Below are 22,999 nucleotides of genomic sequence, written 5' to 3' on the forward strand. Positions count from 1 at the left end.
CTGACATTGATTTATTAAACATGAAAATACTTTGCACCATCTATAATCAAGGATGACTTCTATGGATCAATATATCACCTGAATTTACTGAACAATCCAAATACAGCTTAGACAAAGTAAGTGCTAGCAAAACAGAAGAACTTTTATATAAACAAATGAAGATCTGGCACTTAAGTGTCAGAAGAATCAAAAAAACAGAAAAGCAATTTAAAATGCTCTCTCAGTTGTGTAACCCATGTTTATCCCCATATCACTTCTGAACAGACACCCTAATCTGTCATCATCCAGAGATTATAACCCACACATTTAACATGCGTGATCATACATCAGGTTCAACCTTTCTTTTTAACTCCCTATTTACTAGGTTCGGAGTCTGTAATTAGAAAGCTGCAGTTACTCAATAATATTACAGACTCAAGATGCAGCTGTGATTTGGGACTTGGATTCTAGTTTTGATATCTACTTTTACAGTATTTTTAGTCAAGGGAAATCAGGGCAGCAATATAGGAAATAAAACTTGTTTGAAGAAGTGGACAAGCTCCATATAAAAGAAAATTGCTCCAGTGTATTAAACCTGAGTACAACATTTGAAGAGCAGCAAATCCATAGCATGCATGGAGCTGTACTGTGGGAAACCAGACCTGCCTGTAAGTAGAGCAAAACCGTGACTAGCTACACAGTGATTCACATCAGGTGAGCCATTTCCAAGGCAAATTTAACTACGGGATACACGTGATAAGCATATGTATATGCAGCAGTATTGAAGTTACACTTTGCTTTGCAGCATATATTATAAACCAGTTTAGTCAGGTGTATGGCCTTCTGGTTGAAGGCTCCGAAAGGAGACAATGTATTCCAACCTCTAAAGTCAGCATATTAAAAAAGTTATTCTCCAGAGCCCAGAGAACCATTATAAGCTAAAAAAGAATATTAGTAATACCTCTTCAAGGAGAACTTAAATAGAATACTAGCTCTACTGGGATCATAGGATAAGGTGCATGTCTGCCAAGGGGCATCCACAGACACATGTAAATCTGTAACTTGAAGCTGGAATGACCAAGCCCTAGAGGCCATGTGGTTGGATCCCTTATATCGTGCAAGATTCCCTTGTCCTAAAATAATACAATATATGTGGTATCAAGAGGTAACTCCCTAAATGGAGAAAAATGTTTCCAATGGAAGACTGTTCTACAGCAACTATAGATGCATCCCTCCATACCTCAAAGAAACGCTCTCTCGTCTCACAAGGTATGGCCCCTGGACAAGAGTTTCAGCAGAACCAAGTGCCTCAGAAAGGAGATCCCTTTCAAAATAAACAGAGCTCAGCCTGAATCACGTTGAGGGATCAGAGAATGGTTGGCTCGTTCAGCAGTGGAAAACATGAGCATTCCCAGGGCTGTCATCTTTTGAATCCCTACTATACTTTTAAGTGGCACAGAAGGTCGAGAGGTAGCTATTTTCAGATTGAAATTACACTTTGCTCTTTTGTCTGGTCAAGATGTTTTTTTTTAGTTTTGTTTCAACATTCACTATATTTTTGGTAGTCTGAAAAACTTGCTGTGGCTGAAGTCTTCTGAAATTGTGTGATAACAGATCTAGCAAGACATGAAATTCTGATAAATGAAATCTAGGCACAAGACTTCACTGTGCTTGTTCTAGCTGCTCTCGGGGAACCAGATGGCATGGACAATCTGTCTGAACTTCAATGGAGTATAAGTAAATTAATTCAATTACCAGAATTACCAGAAGCTAGGCTTTCTACTGAGAGGGATGCTCTGCCTTTTATTTACATGCAGCTAGTGTTTTCAGTTGTGATTACGATACAGTTGTCTCATGGAGATAAGTCAGGCACAAAAACACTTTTTTGGTCTTGTTCTCACTTCACTGAAAGACAGGATAGAATCAATGATCATAAGAACCAAAAGCCATTTTCTCTATTTCTGCACATTTGAAAGTTGCTATTGGATTTTTGATAAGAACAAGAAAAGCCCTTACTCATAAAATTCAATAGGGCCTGTGACTCAGCATTTCATTAGCATACCATTAAGGCCATTTGCTGTAGCTGTACTGTTAAGGATCTGATTCTCAGAAAAGAGATTTTTCCATGAGATCTTAGGATCTGACACTATTTACTCAACAAGGCGATATGAACTGCCACTTTCAGAAAAATGCTGATGTACTTGGGAAGGGAACTGAAAGATGCTGGGATTAAGTGTTACTGAATACGGCAGCTACAAGCACGGGGTAAGGCACCCTTGGCTATGCCTGAGCTGCTAGCAAGTTATTTGCATGTTTTTGGTCCCAGTTCTTTTCAATTTTTCTTCTGAAAAAATACTTAACAGTATTCCAGCCTGTCCACTTTGAGGAACATATTCCATGATGGATGATTCACAAATGACAGCACCACTCTGTAATTAGAACTTATGTTTAGTCTTGACTGAAACAGGTTGGAGCACCTAATGCAAGGTTAAGAATCAATCCTCCCTTTGAATGAAATCACTGTGCAAGCCATCAAAGCGCATCTTCACTAATCAAGCCTCTGTAATAGCACTTGGGCCAACCAATACCTGCACTGGAAGCCTCTCCTTTTCAACATGCACTGGTATTTCAAGTACTCCTTGAGCAAAAGAACAAGGACTAATGGGTATCAGGCAACAAGAGCAAGACGAATTTCACTCAACAGTTGTCTGAAGTCAGTGATGCAGCTGAACAAAATTGGCATACCTGGGGCACCAACAGTTTGAGTCCTGTCCTTGAACAGATTCGAAGTCCCTAAAATCTTAGGCTTACAAGCAGAAGAAAAATTGACTAACACAGCCATTCAGTTCTTTGTGAGGAATTTCTTGTCTAGAAATAAAACATGAATCACATAGCAGTTCTGGGGACTTTCCAGTCCCATTTAGTTAACTCACATCATGCGATTTTAGCCATGTTACCCTCACTCCGCTGGGGAGGGAAAAGGAAGGGGAAAAAATAAATATATAATAAAAGTGTGTGCATACATGTACATAATTTGCCCATTCACCCTGAATCAAGATTTCAGTAGGAAGGTGGTCAAGTGGAATATGTTAACCACAGCTTTAGATACCTAAATAATAGGAACAGAAAGAAAAAAAAAAAAATCAGTTACCTCAACCTGAAGCAAATACTGAAAATTTCATATTCCAACATTTGAAATGTCTTATTAGGATGGGCATCAACAACCTTGGTTCCTTATCCTTATGTAATTCTAAGGTCAAAGACAGATTCATTTCTGTCCAAGATTTATTCTTTTGATGTACTATTGATCTAAGACTCAGCTTTCATACTACAATTTCACAAATAGTGAATCACATTATTTCAACTCAGCATTTAATCATGCTCCTTGACAGACGTGAGTTCTTCTTTTTCTTTTCCTAACTTACATCTGCAGCTTTCTGCAAATTTTAGTTATTGAAATCTATAATAGATGCTACATTTCCTGCCAAGCTAAACAAACATCTCCCAGATCAGAAAGGGAAGGCGTTATTTATTAATTTCTCTCAGATAATTTCAACAGTAGCCATTAAAATGTTTCCTTTAGAGACTTAATAGTATTTAATATCAGATTTGCCAGGCTGGCTTTCAGTTGGTCATATGGGTAAGAGAGTTTGAGACAGAATATTAGGTCTTTAAGCCTGGAAGTAAGAGCAAACATTTAATAAAAAATTCACTTCCAAAAAATCCTCTTAAGAGAATCCCCCCTAGTACAAAGAATTAACTGATCTTGAACTGCAGATTACAGGTTGGCTACGCATGCACAGCTACAGCACCAACACAAGATGACAAAATACTAAGAGTCACTTTTGAAAACAATTTTTCCAGCATTTCTGGAGCTTGGAATTCACAAAAGTACCTGCAGCTTGTATCTCTTCAACACCTTGCTGATCAGGGATTTCATGCTCCTTGCTCTATAACCATAATAACTGGAGAAAACTCTGCTTGTTAGAGTGCTATACAAGTAACTACAGAGATCAACCCTTACAACTGTTGCTAAGTGGACTTTGTTGAATTTCACAGATGCTCTTTAAAGTCCTAACCGAGAAATAGGCTTTGCTGCAGCACTGTGCCTTACAGGATCCCCTACAGTACATCCTTCCCCCATGCACGTGCTGCTCTCCCTCTCCTTCCTACAGGGAGAAAGGATAGCAAAAGCCATGCAACACAGCTAACCCACGGCAAGAAGGTGCTGTTATTTCAGGCACTTGTGTCGTTTCCTGGGGAACTCTGTCCCCTGCCTCTGTACACAAGGGTTTTTGCCAAAAATACTACCTTCGGGACTTCACGCTGGAATTCCCTCTAATTCCCTCAGTATCAAACGAGTAGATTTTTGAAATATGTTTCTGGAGCCCAGCACTGTTAATACCAACAACAGAATCATTTGTAGTTACTTCACCTTTGCTTCGAGCCAGTCGGATCTCATAGCTGATCTTACTTTGGGCTGGAGGTTAGACTAGAGACCCATCCAACCTGAAGGACCCTCGGACCCTATGCTTAGGACCAGCCAAAGCTGCAGCAACAGAGCCAGTCCCAGCTCACTTAACAGGCCTGGTTCACATCTTAAAGGAACTTCAAGCAGGAAGAAAGCTATGGGAACAAGTCAGCTGACTTTCCCTGTAACGAATACTGATGTAGAGCAAAAGTTCCACTTAATGTACATGGCACGAACACCATAAAGCCCAGGCAACACCCCCTCCATCTATAAAACCCCAATAAAACTCTCTTCGGTACAGTTGACAGTGTCATGGCCAATCAGTAATTAATTAGTTTCGACAAATACAGTCAGCAGTCTGTCAGCTTACACGCAGCTAATGACCTTAGCTTTCTGGTAGAAAGCTTAAAGTCTGGCGAGGTCTAACAGCAGGCCTAGGAGCACTGCAGATTCAGTGTGAATCCTTCGGGTAACAGCTAAACACCAGGGGCACCTCAGAAACCCCCAGGAAAAAATAAGAACTAGACTGAAAGATTCTGGGAACACTACATAAACATATAGATATCTACACGTATGTTTTAATATATTTTTTTGTGTGTGTTTATATATAAAAAGCTCTTTAGGACTCTATAAAAAGCCAGCAGCCGATTATCATTTAAGTTGCCCTGTTTATACGCAGTTACAGTGGGTCTCTTCAACATAAGGACAGTTTCTCAAATAACTAAGAACAGTTGAGCTGCTTTTTCCATACTTAAGTGACTTACTTAACATTACTGCATAATGGGCACTTTGTGTGTAAATACAGACTAGTTTTAAGTGTCTCCTAATTTTTACAAAGACATTAATGCTAGTGAGAAGTTGGCCTTTATTTTGCAACATTGCATTTAGTGCATCTGCTTTATAGTAAAAGCACAGCCAAACTCAGGAAAACCATTCTTTCATTTTTAGTTTTGCTTTTAGTATTTGTCTCAGTACTAAAATTCACACAACTCTGAGAATTGCAGCACCGACAGCTTAATATCCAGAACAGCAAAACCAGTGCTGGACTGCATGCTCTCACCTGATAAAAGGGCAGGTACCAACTGTCACTAAGGATCAGCACACCTTCACTTTCTCTTTTTCTTCAAATTGAACATAACAGAACTTGAGTAAGCAAAGAAGATTACACTGGACAACATGAAGTTTGAAAATGGAAAATTAAGAAATTGGGACAAAAACCAATTAGCAAGTAGGAAAAAAAATATTATTTTTAATATGCAGTCTAAAAGACCTTCCATTAAGGTGCTTCTCTACAGATTCCTTTCTCTATGAAGTCTTCAGAAATTGTAGCTGGCAACCTGTGCCAGTTTTACCTTCAGAAACCTAAATATTCTGGTCTTCAAGACACGATCATTAGTTTGGCTTCATTGACAAGGGCAGATTTTCTGATGTATTTTTTTAATATGTTAATATTTTGAATGATCTGACTTGAAGTACAACATAATTTGCACTAGCTCTAGGCAAAAGCATGTTAAGATTTATTTGTACTTAACAGAAAGTTTCCTCTCCTTAATAGCACTGCTCCTCAATAAACAGGGTCCTGTATCTTTGCAGGTTTTTATAAGTTACCAAGCACTTGATTAAATGCTGAACAGGAACACTGAAGGCACGTGATGGAGTTTCTAGGATACTGTATAAGAACAGCTCTGTTAGTAAAACAGGGGCACCAAGTAATTTTATTTAACCTAATTTATTTTTAAAAGTGTTCCACACAACTTATCCATAACAAAGTCTTAAAGATCAATTTTGTACAAAGCTGCCTGAACATTTGGGAGGCTACTTGATATTCTTCTCCCTTCCAGATTTAACTTCCACTTGGGGGCCATACAAGACATAACATGAATTTGGAAAGTAGAAAAGCATTACTTAACAGGATTTCAGCCTGTACTCATACAGCAGACAACTGTGACCATATACATTAAAATAAGAGCTCTAGTCCAGACAACTGGACATAAATCCATATTCAGGCAAAAATCAATTTTTTGTTTTCTGGAATATCCAATAAAATCATCAAATTCTGTTTCCAGAAGAAATTTCTCAGCACTCAGAGCAAGAGCACGCACACAACGGTTTGAAATAAATCTACGTGGTATTAACTGAACTGAACGGTGATATAATTGGCAAGATCAAGAAAGTAGACGTGAACACCATAAAGAACAGGCATAAAGGATTGATTTATAACTACCACAGCAGTGTTAACTTCATTTTATTAATGCTCTGAACAAAAACATTTCCGATTACAGTATACATCAGCACATCCTATTGGAAGTATTTAAGGTGAAAGTACTTGTCTACCAATAATGCTTAAAAAAAGTCTTTTTTATTTAAAAAGAGTTTGAAAAAGAAGATAGAACAGCAGACACTCAAAAAAAGTAAGAATCCTTTTTTGTTTGCAAATCCCCATTCACTTTACATCTAGAATATACGTGTATACATAGAACATGTGTGCATACAGAAGCAACTTACCCTTTGGTTCCCTGTAAGACTGGGTAAAGGGTGTTAAAGTAGGACAGGAATGTTAACTCATTTGCACTATTGCAGGCCAGGGACGTTGAGAGAAATCGAAACGTTTTGAACCCCTCCACATAAAAAAATATTTGTATCTCCTGAGCAGAGAACGACTACTGCCCATATCTGTGACAACCTGACAGAGGTCACTGCGATCATTCCTGTGGAAGTTTAAGGGCTTCTCAATTCACCATGTCAGCCACTTGCCAACATTTCCAGGCCGGCTGGCAGGGCTGCCTCCCAGCAGAAGAGCAGAGGTACGTACACATCGCGCCAGCAGTGCCCACGGAGCCGGGTCAGGGGCCCAGGCACAGCTCTCCAGAGCGTGTCCCGTCCCGTCAGCCCCGAAGAGGTGGGTGAGCAGCGTGCAGCTTCTCCAGGGGAAAAATAACAGCCTGCTCCAGGAAGTAGGCTGGAAGCACTCCAAGTAACTTGAGCAATCTTCAGCGGCTCTACAATCAAAGCACTAAAACTTCAGGGAAGTGGCATGACGCTGGAACCTTGCTTTTCAAAAGGTGTTTGTTTCTATCTATTGGACGTTATTTTTTATTATTCCCACACAAGAAAAATCTGTCACTTTCCTCCCCAGAAGTGCTTCAGTCCTTTAAATCCCACTTTCCACATCATGGCTTTACAATGCAATGCAGAAAGAAGAAAACAGCTTTATAGTGTTTTCTGGAGCATCTAAACAATCACTCAACCCCACGCAGAAGAGCAGCTAATGAAAGAAGTATTTCACAGCCCTTATGCTCCTCTTACAAGGTTATCCTTACTGTGAGTGTCAGATCATGACATGATCAATTCAGATAAATATTACAACTGACCTCAGTGTTATGCGCTTGGTCACACTGAAATCTGTAAACAGGCTAGTCAAACAACTCTGAATATAGGCACTGTATTGCACACTCCCAACAGGCATGAACTGAATTAGATGTTCTATTTTGGTTTAATCAATTAGTTGCCTTTTTTTTCTGGATTTTTTTTTTTTTTTTTTTTAAGGGAAGAAGGGTAAAGAAGGCATAATACATCTCTTCCCAGCGGCTGGTCTACAGGATTTTGGCTCAATTGTCATTCAGCCAGCTGGATAAAACCCTCTCAGGCAGCAACCCAATTCCGAATCACGTATGTTTTGCATGCAGTGCAGATATCTTCCTCCTCTTCTCCCCCTACTCAGCTCTTTTTAAAGAGATGCAAGAAAGATCTCACTGTGCAGTTTTAGGTTCAAAACAATGATTTCTCAGGGCTATAATTAAACCATGGGTGAAGGGTCACATTTATATACTGGTCTCTCCCTTAGCAGCTTAAAAATTAAGATGCAGATTTAGGAAGTCATGGCACAGATGTACTTCATTATCATGGACTGCAGAACTGGACCACAACCCCCATTTCTTCGACACTGGCCAGAAACATGTCCCAGAAGTGAAATCAAGAAACTTGCTGCATTCATTTATCTCCCATCCTAGATTTCTTCTAGACAGACATTTAAATTGCGAACATGGAAGTTTAATAACACTTTACAGGATTTGTTTGTATTAGCTACTGCATAGAACAATGAATATTGCCAGGTTTTAACACCTACTTTCTGCTCGTTATTTGCTTAGATGACTGAAGCAACACTTTCCAATCAAGTTAAATATATAAAACAGTATCAGTTCTGAATTTTGTTCCCTCGGATTTCATTGAATGGCTTTTTGTTACTGGGAAGAGACAATAGATATTATTTCTTACATGCAGCGCTTATATTGCTTATTAAAATAAACAGTCCCACCTTTTTCAGTATTTCCATGCAAGTTTTAAGATATCACAACTTTCACCACTTCTCTGAATCCTTGTTCTAATTCTATTTCAGACATGTCCAAGCACTTATGCTTAGATCTATCATTTAATACAATGGAATACAATTTACTCAATTGTTATTTCTAAAGCTCTTCTCTGTGCCTTTTTTTTTTTTTTTTAACAATAAAGAAAAATTAGGTTTCAAGTACTGACCAGTGAAGGCTGAATCATCCCCAGCAATCCCGCTCCCTTTTTGCATAGTGGTACCAAAGTGACTCAACTTTATTACCCTCAGTGTGCCACCAAAAGATTAGTGGGAACAAGCACTCCTGCTCCCTCACCTAGCATAATGACATCTCCCAAGTTTCTTACAACTGCCTCTTGCTTTGACAGTTATGTAACTCAGTCCACCTGTGATTTCTGCTGCCTTTCTCCACCACCACTACCTTTTTTTTTCCCTTCCAGTTAAAATCTACTGTGCCTAATCAATGGCAACAGTTCATCACTTCCAGCAGCGGCCTCCAAGGTCTTACTTTCCTTTGAACTAAACCCTCCTATGATCTGCTAGATGTTTTCATCTGGAAAGACAATTTTTGTGTTAATTATGAAGCAATCCTTAAGTCCCTTTAAAAAAAGGTCAGCAAAAAGCACAAACTAACGTGTAATTCAATACAACAGCTCCTATTTGTAACCAGTCTGCAGATCAGCCTCTATTCTAAAACTCACCCGAGCTCCCAAACACCTTTTCAGCTTCAAACTAAACTGTTCCATCACCCCTAACATTTCAGGTTCCACTAACATCACTTCCTAGCCACTACGACATCAAGCCTTTCTTCCCAAAATACCCTGTGCTATAAAAGCAAAGGCAAACTAATCATGATTTCTCAGGAATATCCTAACTTGTGTTCTCTCAACCTCCAAAAATCTGACAGGCACCAATCCTGTTTATGCAATGTATAAAGCGATGTGGGTAAGTCACATGTTTTAGTGTGCACAGCCTCGATGCCAAGCTATGACTCTAGCTTCAAACTTCAGGGATATATGGGGGGAGAGGTTGTTTGTTTTGGTTTTATAAAGTAGCATCTCTCTCTAGCCACAGGATGATTTCTCTGTGTAACACAGCTTCCCCTTTTGGTGAAGAGATTTTGGAAAAGATTCATGTAAATATACACACTAATTTGCATCGAGAAGTGTATGATTTAAATGCTGCCATACCTGTGGAAAATTTACAGCAAGCTATATGCAAAAATATCAGATTTCACCGCGTTATACTAACATAACTGACAACACAAAGTACTGTGTTTGTACACAGCCAGTGATTAAACAGGGAACCCAGCAAACAGAAAACTGTCCCAATTAAAACACCAATTTACAGATCTCCGTTACAGCTAGCAAGCCTGAAGACAAACTGTGGGAAAGTGAATTAAGTAATTCAAGAACTTTTACACACACAAACACACACATACGTGATCCAACAACTATCCCAATCCCATCTGTTAGACATGACATGGCACAGTGAAAAATACATAAAGGTTGATTACTGTACTTGGTAATTTATCTGGCTCCAAGAGGCTATTCTATTCACTCAATGCCCTTACAGTTAGAGGACAAGTGAACAAAGAACGTCACTCTTCCCTGCTTGAGAATATTGCCTGCTTTGTGTAAAACTCAGGACTGGAAATTAAGCTTTGCTTGATAAAACGGATTTTAAATTATTATTCTTTGGAAAAGGGATCTGAAGTTATGAACAACTGCATTTATTCTCTGAAGTGACTATTTTGGTTTACAAGTTTTCTTCTGCGTATCTTAGTTTCCAAACTTTGGCGTGCATTTCCTACTGTGTTTGCCATGGTAACCAAGCAGGCTGAGCGTCTACTTGAAATTCTGCTTAACTGTTTAGTGCTGCATGTTAATCAAGATACATTAACACCCTAATGTACTCCAGTGAGCACAGTGAGCAATTCTCATACTGGAGAAATCACCTTCAGTATTACAAACCTTAAATAACAACAAAAAAATCCTTTAAGGTTTAAGATAGTGGGGTAACTTCACTACCAAAAATGTGCATAAATAGCTACCAAGTACACAGCATACACCCAAACACGAGGGACAAGGTATATTTAAGGAGCTAGAGTAGAACAGGCTCTATTTGACAGTGTTTTCTCTCCTGTGAATCAAGATTTTACACTCACGATGAAGGGAAATTTGTTCCAAGAGTACACTTCAGTAAGATAGCTTCCATATGCTAAAGCTTGTGACCTGGGAGAAAACAGTCCTGCTGCTCTGACCCGAGAGGAGCAAGGTAACAGACTAACTTATCTGAAGTCCTATGATTAACGTTAGCAGGGCCAAGCCAAACAAGTTACTAGCTTCTCTCAGTTTCCATTTTGAAGGAAGATCTTTCTTCAAACATTCAGCTCAATTACAGGGTCACGAATACAAAAACATCTGTGTAAGCACGTGGGATCATTCCTAATTCCCAGAAAATGCATCAAATGTTTTAGTGCACTAGCATTTATATAAAGTAAGTAAAGAACAGATTAGCAAGTCTTAAAACGAGAGTTTACTGCTTGCTTGTTTAAGCCTCACTTCCCCCCAGAAAAACTACTGAGGGTTGGCTGCTCACATCTTTTTATAATAAATCAATGGAGCCACTACTAGATGATGTTAATATTCAGGAAAATCTCCCCCTTTACTCTGCACACATTAAAGATAACATTATATGGTTCTGAACTCCAACACCTGCTGTATAAATACAGGTTTAAAGTACAGCAAACCATCTCCAAGAAAATCTAAAAACCAAAACCCCCTGAAGCTTGCTTACAAAACTGCTGAGGTACTGTTAGCACAAAACATAGCATGTTCTTCCCACAATATCTGCAAAGTCAGCTGTACTTTCTTTCTTTCATTGGGCTTCAGTGTCTCCAACTCCTATCTTGAATTTAATTTCCTTTTCTGGATCTAAAAGCCAGTAAGGTAGTCTCCCTGGGTGCCACAGATAGTTGGATTTGTATCACTGTGAATACGTTTTCTTCACTCTTTTTTATCTGTCTGAGCTCACAGAAGTTTCTGGATGAAATGCTCTGCTTCTTCTCAAAAGCTATTCTGTACTTCCCATGGAGCCTGTAACCTATGACACAACAGTATTTTCATTATGCAGTCGTTCAACTATTAGCAACAGCTTACAGCAGGGCTGGTCAAAGAGCAGAATCCTTCCGAATTCATAGTTACTTTGTGTGGCTGCGATTTGTGGGATATCTGGCAGTGTCTCTCAGACACCTAGGGAGGGTTTTGTATTATTTATTCTCTCTTCTTCGTTTTACAACTTTAAGAAATAGTGATTGCTTTGCCAGGCTAATTAAAATCATACTCCTTTTTCTCCAGTTTTACATTAGATGCTATCTTCTCCTAATAGCAGCAGTTGAAATTTACCTTCATCAACAGAAGCAACCGCAATTTCATACAATATTAAAGACGTCTCTTCACTATCTAATATGACAGCACCAAAGACATTTCCCTATTTCTATCGGTAAACCTCATTTGAGGGATCTTCAAATTGCATCTGTTTCCTCCTGCCCTCAACAGCTGTAGCACAAGCTAGCTCAGCTTGATAACCACGCCATAATGTTTACATCTTCTCAAAGTTTTCAGGCTGAAGCAAAGATTCCCTAAACACATCTTTTTCCAATGAAGTTTCACCTCAGTTACAGTTCTGCTATCAGCTTGTTGAACCTTATAAAGTACTCTATGAACAGTGATCCCTCCCAACTTAGGGGAATTTTGCCAACTTGCACTTGTTCTTACTTTTTTGTCCATAGGCTACTAGAGTACCTCAGCTTGAAATTCTCTTCTGAACTACTGTTACAGTCCCTGGGATCAGTAAAAGATATAAAGAGAGATGAGTTTAGGTTCTAGAACTCCTTCAGTTAAAACACACAGTATACAAAACTAGAATTGCCAGTTCAGTCAAAGACACAGATTGAAGGGATGCTTGAACAAAGTTATTAATGAAAATTAAACCACCTGAGATAGCAGCACAGATGAGACTTCAGTAGGCAGACAGTGCATTTTTAAACTAAACAATGATGGTTCCAGTTCTCTCTTACTACCAGTGCATTACACTGGGAAGGCAGAACACCTGAACTTCAAGGAAGCTTTCTTACATAATACATGTTACACATTAATGCTTTCTCTCAGCCTAGACTGCGGGGAAACAACATTTTACTTAGAATAAAAAAAAAATAGTACAGAACTCTACCACCTCAGAATTTCAAAAGCTGAAAGTACCTGTAAGCAGATGACGATTCTTCTCAGCGTTGTGCCATTACAAACAAATACAGACACCACTACAAACAAATCCCTTTAATCCTTTTTCATTTGCTCATAACACTTTTTTCCCCTCCGCATAGCATTCTCGCATGTTTTAGTTCTACCTAAATATAATCAAGGATAAGCCTTAAGAAAATGCCTGCCTGTTATTCAAGTCAATGGGGCTTTAGCAGAAGTTTTCACTGTTAAGAATAGGGTGAATTAAAAAGCAACTAGTTTCAGAGTAGTAGGGACCATACTGAGTATTTGCAGGCACTAAATGAAGTTCACACTATAGTATTCCTTACGAAGTGTCACATACCGTGTAAAGAATCCACCACCTTCTGTAAAGCTTGGCACCGAAGCACATTTTTTAGTCTCTTCACTTTTGAGGAATTGAGAGAATGAAGTGTACTGTAACAATTGCATCTTTCCTTGACTACTTTATAATTAAGCTCTTCAAGGTTCTTTTAAGATGTATGTTTAGTTAGCCGTAATTCCTTTCTCAACAATTACAATCAAAGAGGTTGTAACAGATTCACAGCTCTGAAATTAAAAAGATAAGTTATCTTTCTGATCTCTTTCTTGTTTCTTATCCTCCAGTGAATCCTTTTATTTCCTCCTAATCCTAGTCTAGTCACACTGTTGCTTACACTTATAATCAGTCCTTTCTCACCTGTTTTTAATGCAGAATAAGGTACAATTCAGATCAACTGAACAAAGGTAAGACGTACTAGATGTAAGAAAAACTAAAATAAAGCGGCATGTAAATATTAAATGGATAAAACCACCCATTCAGATACAATTCAACTGTTACTCAATTCACTGGCTCAGCTGGGAAACTTACTAAACACTTAGCAAGTTACTATCACTTGGAAATAGTTGAAATTGGCTCATCTCAGTAAGACTGGTTAGAAAATTATAACTGTTAAAGGTGACACTCATTTCAATCGGAGCAGGCAGACTGCTTTTAGATGGCTCCCCAAACCACAGAACAAACTGGAAACACCCCAGGACCTGACAGCGTCATCTTTTGCCGTGCTGTCTCCTCCCCATGCCCACACAAAGCTACCTGACCTGTCAGACTAGTGGGTTAGCCCAGCACACCTTCAAAGCCACCACTTGCACTTCAGCTTTGAACTTTAATTCTTTTTCTTCTCTAAAATAACTGTATGATATTCTTTTGCTATCAGAAAAACGCACTTTGACAATACACGAACATCTACGAACACTCATTTGAGGTTGATTGTTTATTGACACTGCTTTTGTACAACAAAGTATCCTTAAAATACATCACACAGAATTAAATTCCCTGTTAAATGACTAAGGCTGCATAGCTTCAAGACTGAAGCTGCTCAAATTTTATTTCTTCCAATTTTAAAGAGACCAAAACACAGCAAAACCACCTGTGGAGCGTTACAAATGTGTTTTATGGCCAAAAATGCAGTCCCCTTATCTTCTCCAAATGCACCAGTGAAGCCTGAAGTTGAACACTCCTTTCTGTAGGTGCATTCACAAGTATAAAAAAAAACACAACACAAAATACACCGAGACCTCAAATATATACAGATAAACACAACAAGAACCTGCCTGATTCCAGGAATCAATATCAACTGTTTAGTTCATTAGGAGTAAGCTTTATTAACCAATTTACTTGAAATCTGCCAGCTACTAGAAGATCATTTTTAATCAAATTAAAGCAAGTTCAGCTTCAAGTAGACTTGTCAACAGAGAAATATAAATTCATACTGCTCTACAACACATGCGTTACAGTTCTATTACACTAAACAACCTGCAGGCAAGCAGTATTAACTAGAGTTTCCACTGGTTCACCACCCCGGTATTTATCTTTTAATGTTTCCCCCACCCCCTTTCAGCACATAAGAGAAAAAGTTATTTCTTTAGGATTAGGAAAAGAAAAAAAGGCAGCAGCAAAAGAGCTCAGGATTATCCGTTGCTATAACAAACCAGTGTTTTAGTCCAACAGTGTAAATTCACTGCTTGAAAGAAAAAATTATCTGTTACAGAAGAGCAGTCTGAATAATTGTAGCCTGCATTGCACTGTTGCTATAGAAACTTCTGTCACCGTAGCAGTTAATTGTTAATCAATTTATATTTTTTCATTACAAAGCTCAATAAGAATCAAATACAACACAGAAATGTCTGTCCAGCAAGTCAGAATTGTGCCTTTTTCTGGCTACTGTTGGATTTTGCAAGCCCTACAGGAATGCCAGACATTTTTGATAGGGTAGTTTTATTAAGCCAGCAACTCCCTCGTGTTGCAGCGTATTAACAAAACATTACTAGAACAAAGCCTAGTTACTTCTGTACTAAAAATAAGATGTAGCTAGCTGTTATTCTAAGAGCCCCAAAAGACTTCTACAGAAGTTATATGAATAAGTTATCTACCAAATATATAATCTGTGCTTCAATACCACAGCGAGGCCCAGTGGTTTATACTTCTTGTGGTCATGTTTAGTAACAGACAGATGAAAGAACACATCTGCCTTAACTCTTGTCCTGAACTTGTTAATTTACACTAATGCATCTTCCTTCTGGGGCTGAAGGCATTTCATAACAACCCAGCCCAACACAGCAAAAAGTGTTACTGAACAAGAGCAAGAGACAGGCTAGAAAACATAGCAAGGGCCAAATCCCTAACGCATACACTGCGATGAACTCAGATTTTCCACTGTCCCATACGTACAAGGCCTAGAATATAACCTAGCCTGCAAACCAGAACCCTATTTTGCGTGTTTTAGAGCAAAAGGCAGCAAGCTCCCAACTTTGGCACAAGTTTTCCCAGAAGCCTTATTTTAAAGTAAGCAAAGCACTACAGATACTTTAAGTAACACTAAGTGCTGACAACTTCACTGGCGCAGGTATTATGTGAAAAAAAAAAAAAAAAAAAAAAGAGTTGCTTTGCCTATTAATCGATTTCAAAAGACCATTTAAAGGTCTGAAAGTGTTTAATTTACCACAATCATCCACCATTGTCTCTTTCTTCAGGCTGATTTTCGTGGGAGGGAGCGATCAGAGTACCTATTGTCACTTACTGACCTTCCTGCACACGGGTGTGCTGCCAAGTACCCACCTTCCAAGCCTTTTGCCAGAGGTGGTAGCAGAAGCCTGTATTAGAGCAGGGAGCTGAGCACGCTTAGGGTACAAACAGAACACAGCCCAGCTATTAAGTCACCCCTCTCACTGCTATGGCATACGAATATTACACGTGCTTTGAAAGCAGGGATTTCTGCTTTCAAAAATAATCATACCTCATACCTTCAACCAGCACTGATCTCCCAGACTGTCCAAATTAAGTTTGCCTCTACATCAGCTTGCATTGAAGTGCCGCAGCCACCACCACCAGAGATGAGACAAATGAAGGAGAGGGTCCCAAATGACTCCAGACAAAGCAGAGCAAAAGTATCTTCTAGCATCATAAGACACAACTTCTCTGAGCACTGATCTTATCAACATCCCTCTTGTCTTGTTCTTTTATGTACAAGTAAAGCCTGTATCAGTTTAGGAATAGCAAAAAACAGCATGGAGATCAAGCAGAGCAATGCTGATGAGGTACTTTTTTGCAGAAGGGGTTAATCCATCCATCCTGCTCCAGGGCAGAGGTAGAGCAGCTAAACAAGTTGCCTCTAGACTGCTGCAGCAATTTAATTGGCAACAAGAAGCTGCTGCTCTGGGAGGAGAAGTCTACATCATCTCCAGCATCGCTAAAGGCAGCTTCATCTGGACTTCTATTTGAGTTGCTCAGAATAGTTATTTGCCCCATCTCTCTGATTATGAAGTGCTAACATGCTCACCCATGCTTTTAAACATCCCAGTTCAGAAACTGCATTTTGCTAACACAGAACTACACTGGCACAGTTAATTCTCAGTAGAGTTGTCCCACCAACTGTTAGAAGGTCAGAAACTTCCTCTAGAAGAACAGCATCTTAAAATTTTGCAGGTGTTTGCTACTTGTACACGACACAGCCATACGTTATCCTGTACAAGAGAACAGTTTCATTGCTGAAGGTGAGAAAGGCAAGCCATACCCATGTATTAAACTGATGTGAATATAACCACTTTCCTTGAGAGCACCCTGTATTTCTGAAAGGCTTCTTTGGGAAAAAAAAACAAAAACAAAAAAACATCCCCTGGTATAAAACAATCACACCAACCAGGCAACCTTTTTAATTCAAAAAGTCTCTAGTTATTTACAAACAATAGAATAATAATTGGAGCTGAGAAATGCTGACACACGCAAGATAGGCTATATTTAAAACACAGGTAAGAAACGCTGCATTCTGCACTACGCACAGCATCATATTTTGAAAGTGGCATTGCCTAATCAGGCAACTATTCCTGTCCTAATAAATTACTCTTTAAAGGTGCACTTCCTTGACGCCCTAGGTGTACACGGCTAGCTCTTCAAGGTTTCTGGCCCACTCTCCTATTAAAAAGGTTTTTGTAAAAAAGTGTCATTTCTTTTAAAAAAGCAAACATTTATGTTACTCAGATGTATTGTTATCCTTGTGACTGTGAAGGCTAAAGTGTCCACAGGGCACCATTCCAATAGTTTATTTTGTAAGACTTGTGGATTTGAACACAGTTTCAATATATATTGACATCCACTCAGTCTCCGGTTGTCACTGCTCCTCCTTCCCTTAATTGAGAGGGAGCTTTAAAACCATATACTTTTTTATACTTTTAGTTTATTTAAAACCATAAACATGAGTCCTCTGCAGGTTTTACACAACATAATTTCCCTGACAAAGTGCATGTAAACTCCCAGCACAGACAATAAGAATTACATCTTGCATTCCTAGTAGACTGAGGATAATGAAATTTGCTCCTAAGGTCCAGTGTTCGCACAGAGTTCTTCCTCCTTCCCCCAGGGCATTCTTAACCTAAAGTTCTTGCTGGGACTAGCATTGAGTCTAACTTCGCACTTCACATTCTCCAGGTGTACAAAGATTAGGCTCTATTAAACAAGGAATAGTACAACCACTTTCCAATCCCAGAGTCAACAACAGAAAAGTAGTGTTTTTTGACCATGACAGCCACCTGAGAATTCTGTGATTAACTCATTAAATTAGAGCCTGATTTAGAGTTGGTAAATCAAAACCAAAGTGCAGAAGACTCTTATCCCTTAGAGACTTGTCATTCCATTACAAACAGCTTTAGTGAACAATGCATAAGTAAAAATCCAACTCCAAGCTATGCCACTGTCACTGGAAAGAGTTTCACTGTAGTGCCTGGTGATCCTGCCCACACGAACTACAGGGCTACATTCAGCCTACTGACAGTCTGCTCAGGAGAAGCTGAGACAAGCAAAATCAGCTGCTTTATTTTCAGCTCCAGGGGGCAAGAAATTGAAGGAATGTAGATGCTGGAAGATGGACTGCATACACATTTGGACTTACAAAGTGGGGTGAAGTAATCAGGAAGAAATACTCAATTCAGGAGTACACAGCAAAATATTATTTCACCTTACAGTATGACACATTTAATGCTGGTTAGTTTCCTTAAGCTTTCTGAGAGAGGAAAGGCATTATTAGGTTGAAGAGCTTTGGCCTTCCTTCCCTGGCCATTTTTAAACAGTAACTTGTCCAAGTGTGCCAACTCATAGTCAGGACAACAGGACAGCATGTGGCCTTTGGATACACATTATTCAAAACAAAGTATTTTGGAAATATTTATATTTCCCAGAGATCTGCATTAATACTTCAAAGCAGGGCATTAAATTTGATTTTACAATGTCAAACAAGACAACTATGGCTGCGACCCTCTCAGAGATGGGTCTAGGCAATGTTTAAATAGAGTCTGAAGCATCTTCAATGTATATTTTAACTATTAACTGTCAGATGTCAAAGCATAACCCAAACTCCTTGCAATCTAAGCACACAGTACAACCCTTTTATAAATATTCTGACAAAGCCGGCTCACAGAACTCTTTAGCGTCACAACTGTTTGTAGTAGAAATTATCATTATTTACATCTGTGAGGTGTTACGACTAAAATTTTGTTGTCCTGCAAAGATTAAGCACCACAATTAATAGCTTTACACTAAATTCCTCCAACTTACTTCATGTACTACAAATACATTTTAATACAAAATAAAAATTTTACTCACAGTGGCAAAAAAAAAAAACCACCTCACTGCCTACAAAATCTTGCCTACCAATTGAGAGGTTTGGCCAGCGTGACCCGGTATTCACACTACAACATGCCAGCCAAGCAGGCAGCCAGAGATGAACTGTTACCTTGGAGAGCAACCCTTCAAAGGATGTCCCACAATAGCTTACTGAAGACATGCAGTTGTGATATAGGCTGGAAGCACAAACCAGAGAAGGTGAAAGTGCTACAGAGTACAGGCCTTATCTACTGTCCAGAAGTAACCCCAGAGAATAATCACACTGCAAGCTTCGTCAAGTGCAAATAAATGCTTCCACAGCAATAAATGCTTAACAGTGTCATTGTACAACAGCTATTTGTTCTTTACATTTCCTTTTACTCAAGGCAGTCCTAGGTGTTCTAAATAAGCCTCAAAACAGAGTTAGCCTCTTAAACCTACCTTTTACTCCTGTAACCCAACATTAACTCTTCGCTATTTTCCTCAGAAGTGTCATTGAAAAAAAGGTATTTAAAAAAAAACAACAGAACAACCAAACCACCACCCTTCAGAAAACTCCACAGGAACAGTTTGTAACATGCCTTGGCAGTCCTTAGTACAGCCGAGCTAAAATTAAGGAAGAAAATATCTATCTGCATCATAAAACTTGGGCTGATAAGTATATCCATCAATGAAACGCTTGAAAAATTTCCTAAAGTCTTTCAAACACTTCCGCAAGCACAGATCAGCAGGTAACTTATTACTGACCCAGCCACAATACCTCCATGGGACCGGTGAATCCAGCTGCAACATAACTCCTATCTACGAGACAGAGGAGAAAGACTCCTCAGCAAATTAAGGGATTTCCTGGAGGAAACAAGAAACAGAAACTAAGCCACAAACAACCTTACAACACATTTCTGAAGAAGGACAAATTGGGTTAATAGTGCCACATCCAGAACACCTGAAGAGTTGTGGACTATGCAAATCCCTGTAGCACAAAAAAGGAACATTCTTCCAGCTGCAGGATGGCATCAGATACCTTTGAGGGAAGTTCTGATGTCTTTACTGTGGTAGCTCCATTAGCCAGCTGTGTTTGTCTTCCATTTGACTAGAAGAGTGATGTTAGAGTCCAGTATAAATAAATATTTCAATGCAGAACACTTTGTAGTAGAATTCAATAGTAATAAACCTTTCTTTTGGTATTAAAAATACCAAAGTAATGTCTGTAAGCACCTAGACAAAAGGGAGAAATCCCATACAAGGCAAATTTGATAAAAGCTGGCACCAAACCAATATAGTTTTATAAAAAAAAAAAAAAAAAAAAAAAAAAAAAAAAAAAAAAACCACACTGGTCTATTAGAAAAGGTCAACTGCAACGCCTTGAAATTAGGAACATTTTGGTAAGTCTCACGTGACACACCTACAAGCAAACTAAGCATCATGTTTTTTAAGATATTTTAAATGGACGAGAGTCCACATCAAAATGTGAACGACATCAAGATTGGAAGGATTATTTGCACTATGTAGCACAGAACTGGAAACAAAAAACACCCTTAAATAAAGCTACTAGGACAGAATTCAACAAGAATTCTATGTAGGATTTACAAATTAAGAAATCAAAGCACAGAGACAAGCAGCAATATGATAAGAAACAATCCAAGTGAGTCAACACTATGAAAATAATTCAAAAATGTCAACATTGTTCAAAATGTTAGCAAGAATATCAGAAGACAGACACAGCAGGCAACTGTTCTCCCTTTCTCTGTATTGAAATCGCAGCAGAAGTACTATACCTATTTTCAGTACTGCAAATAAAAATAAGTGCTAGTTAGTTGAAGCCAATATAGAGAAGAGCAATCAAAGACTCAGAAGTCATGACCTGAGAAGATTAGAAGGACTAGATTTATTTTCCTTTGGAAAAATGAAAGGACAAACTAGTAAGTTTTCAAACACGCAAAAGCCAAAGGCAACAGTCAACTGTTCTCTATGATCCTGGCAGAAAACAGCAATCAGCTTGTTTTTTGTCCCCCTCAAATAAAAAATTAGCTAGATATTAGGGGAAAAAATATGGAAACTAAGCCCCAAAACAATTATGAAGGCTGTAGAATTTGTGTTTAAGAACTGGTCACAAAGATGTAGGTATGCTCCATTCTGCTTCAGAGCAAGTGCATCTTCAAAGACTTTAACAAATCTCAACCTTCTAATACCTCATACACGCTACTAAAACATGCATCTTTTTGGGAGGCCTGATACATCTTAGTGATCTCTAAGAACACAGACTCACCTCCCCACCACAGGAAAGCTGGCTGTCGCTCTCTGCAGATTCCAGCTTCCAACCTAGCAGTGTCTCATGCTGCTCTTCCCAGAGCAACACACTAAGCAGCGTGACAAATGCCACCCATTATCCCTCTGTCACTGAGACAAGATCCTAGGTGACCAGTCTGTAGAATGCAAGTAATCATCAGCAATAACACTGCTGAACTGGACAACAGAGACTCCAATATCAAGCCAGACGTTAGAAAGGTAATTTAGAGAACTGTGAAAGAAAAAATCCAACGTGTGATCTGTATTTTTACTGATAATCAAGTATTACCAACATGCTAACTCTTAATAAAAGAGGTTGAGATGTGAGATTACCTCCATCTTACAATTATTTCTAAGCCCCTTGCTCAATGTAGGGTTAAAAAGACAGTCAAAAGATTATGTCCTCCACGCCTTCCCCAACAGAAGCTTATCACCTACACGTTTCTACCACAATACCATTACAACACACTACAATGTCATATAGTTATTGACAGACTGCTGCTTTAGGTAGCTGCAGGAAAAAAAAAAAAAAAAAAAAAAAAAGTAGAACTGAAGATAAAGCTTCTTTTAGTGAGAAGTTCAAAAAAAAAAAAAAAAAAGAAAGAAAAGAAACAACCACAGCCTGCCAGATGTTAGCAGAGCTGGTCGTCAGAATTCCCTTACGATGCAAAAAGCTGAGTCTAACATAATAAGCTGAGCTACACATCCAAATTCCACAACACCCCAATACAGGAGGTAGAAGCCAAGGCAGCGTACTTCCATATGACTGTAGCGCAGTCCTAGTTACAGATTAACTTGCCCAGAGGCCTTTACAATAAACAGAGAATACACCAATTATCATAAACACAGTTTAAAGGAAAATGCACTAGCTTCCAAGTAGGAAGGGAAACAGATTTGATAGTTCATGTCAGCAGCGATCGTTTTGTCAGTCATTCCTAAGGCAAGGAAGATGAGATAGCACGCTCCTTTCCAAGCCTAATGAATCAACTAATAAATCATTTCTCAAAGCCTGCCACAAACCAGCTAAGTGCTCCAAGCCTGTCTTACAAGCAAGACTCCAGTAATGGCCTTCACTCCTGATGTGGGGCTTCAGAAAAAGGCAACCCATCCAAAACATCCACGCATCATAGTTTGATCAATCTTTTTTTAACGCTTACCTTGTACTTTTACTCCATGAAGCAGCAACAGAAAAAGGTCTCTTGTAACACCTATAGCTCTCAGTCGAGATTAAGCCAGCAATCCCTAAAGAACAGATCATTCCCAATCTGACTTAAGGCTGAAGTAAAGGCTTTGTTCAGGTGAGACCTCATAAGGCAACAGATCCCATCTGATAGCACAGGCCTCTTCAGGGGAAAGCTTTGTTCCTTTCCCCCACAGCCTTTTCTTTGCTGCCACTGTGCTGGCTAATACCTGACCCCAGGAAGAGACAGTTAACTTGCCAAATCTACCCAGAAAAAGAGCAGGTATGTAGCTGAAAAAGAGCAGAAAAGTCTATCCAGAAA

At 39.0% G+C, this 22,999-nt stretch overlaps 1 protein-coding gene across 2 annotated transcripts in view; it reads right to left on the minus strand.

The window, feature by feature from the left end:
* Nucleotides 1-22,999, minus strand: part of WDR20 (WD repeat domain 20) — a 44,365-nt gene that overhangs the window by 17,442 nt on the left and 3,924 nt on the right. The window lies entirely within an intron of this gene.

Source organism: Aythya fuligula, chromosome 5 (genome assembly GCF_009819795.1).
Source record: "Aythya fuligula isolate bAytFul2 chromosome 5, bAytFul2.pri, whole genome shotgun sequence".
Classification (NCBI taxonomy): Eukaryota; Metazoa; Chordata; class Aves; order Anseriformes; family Anatidae; genus Aythya; species Aythya fuligula.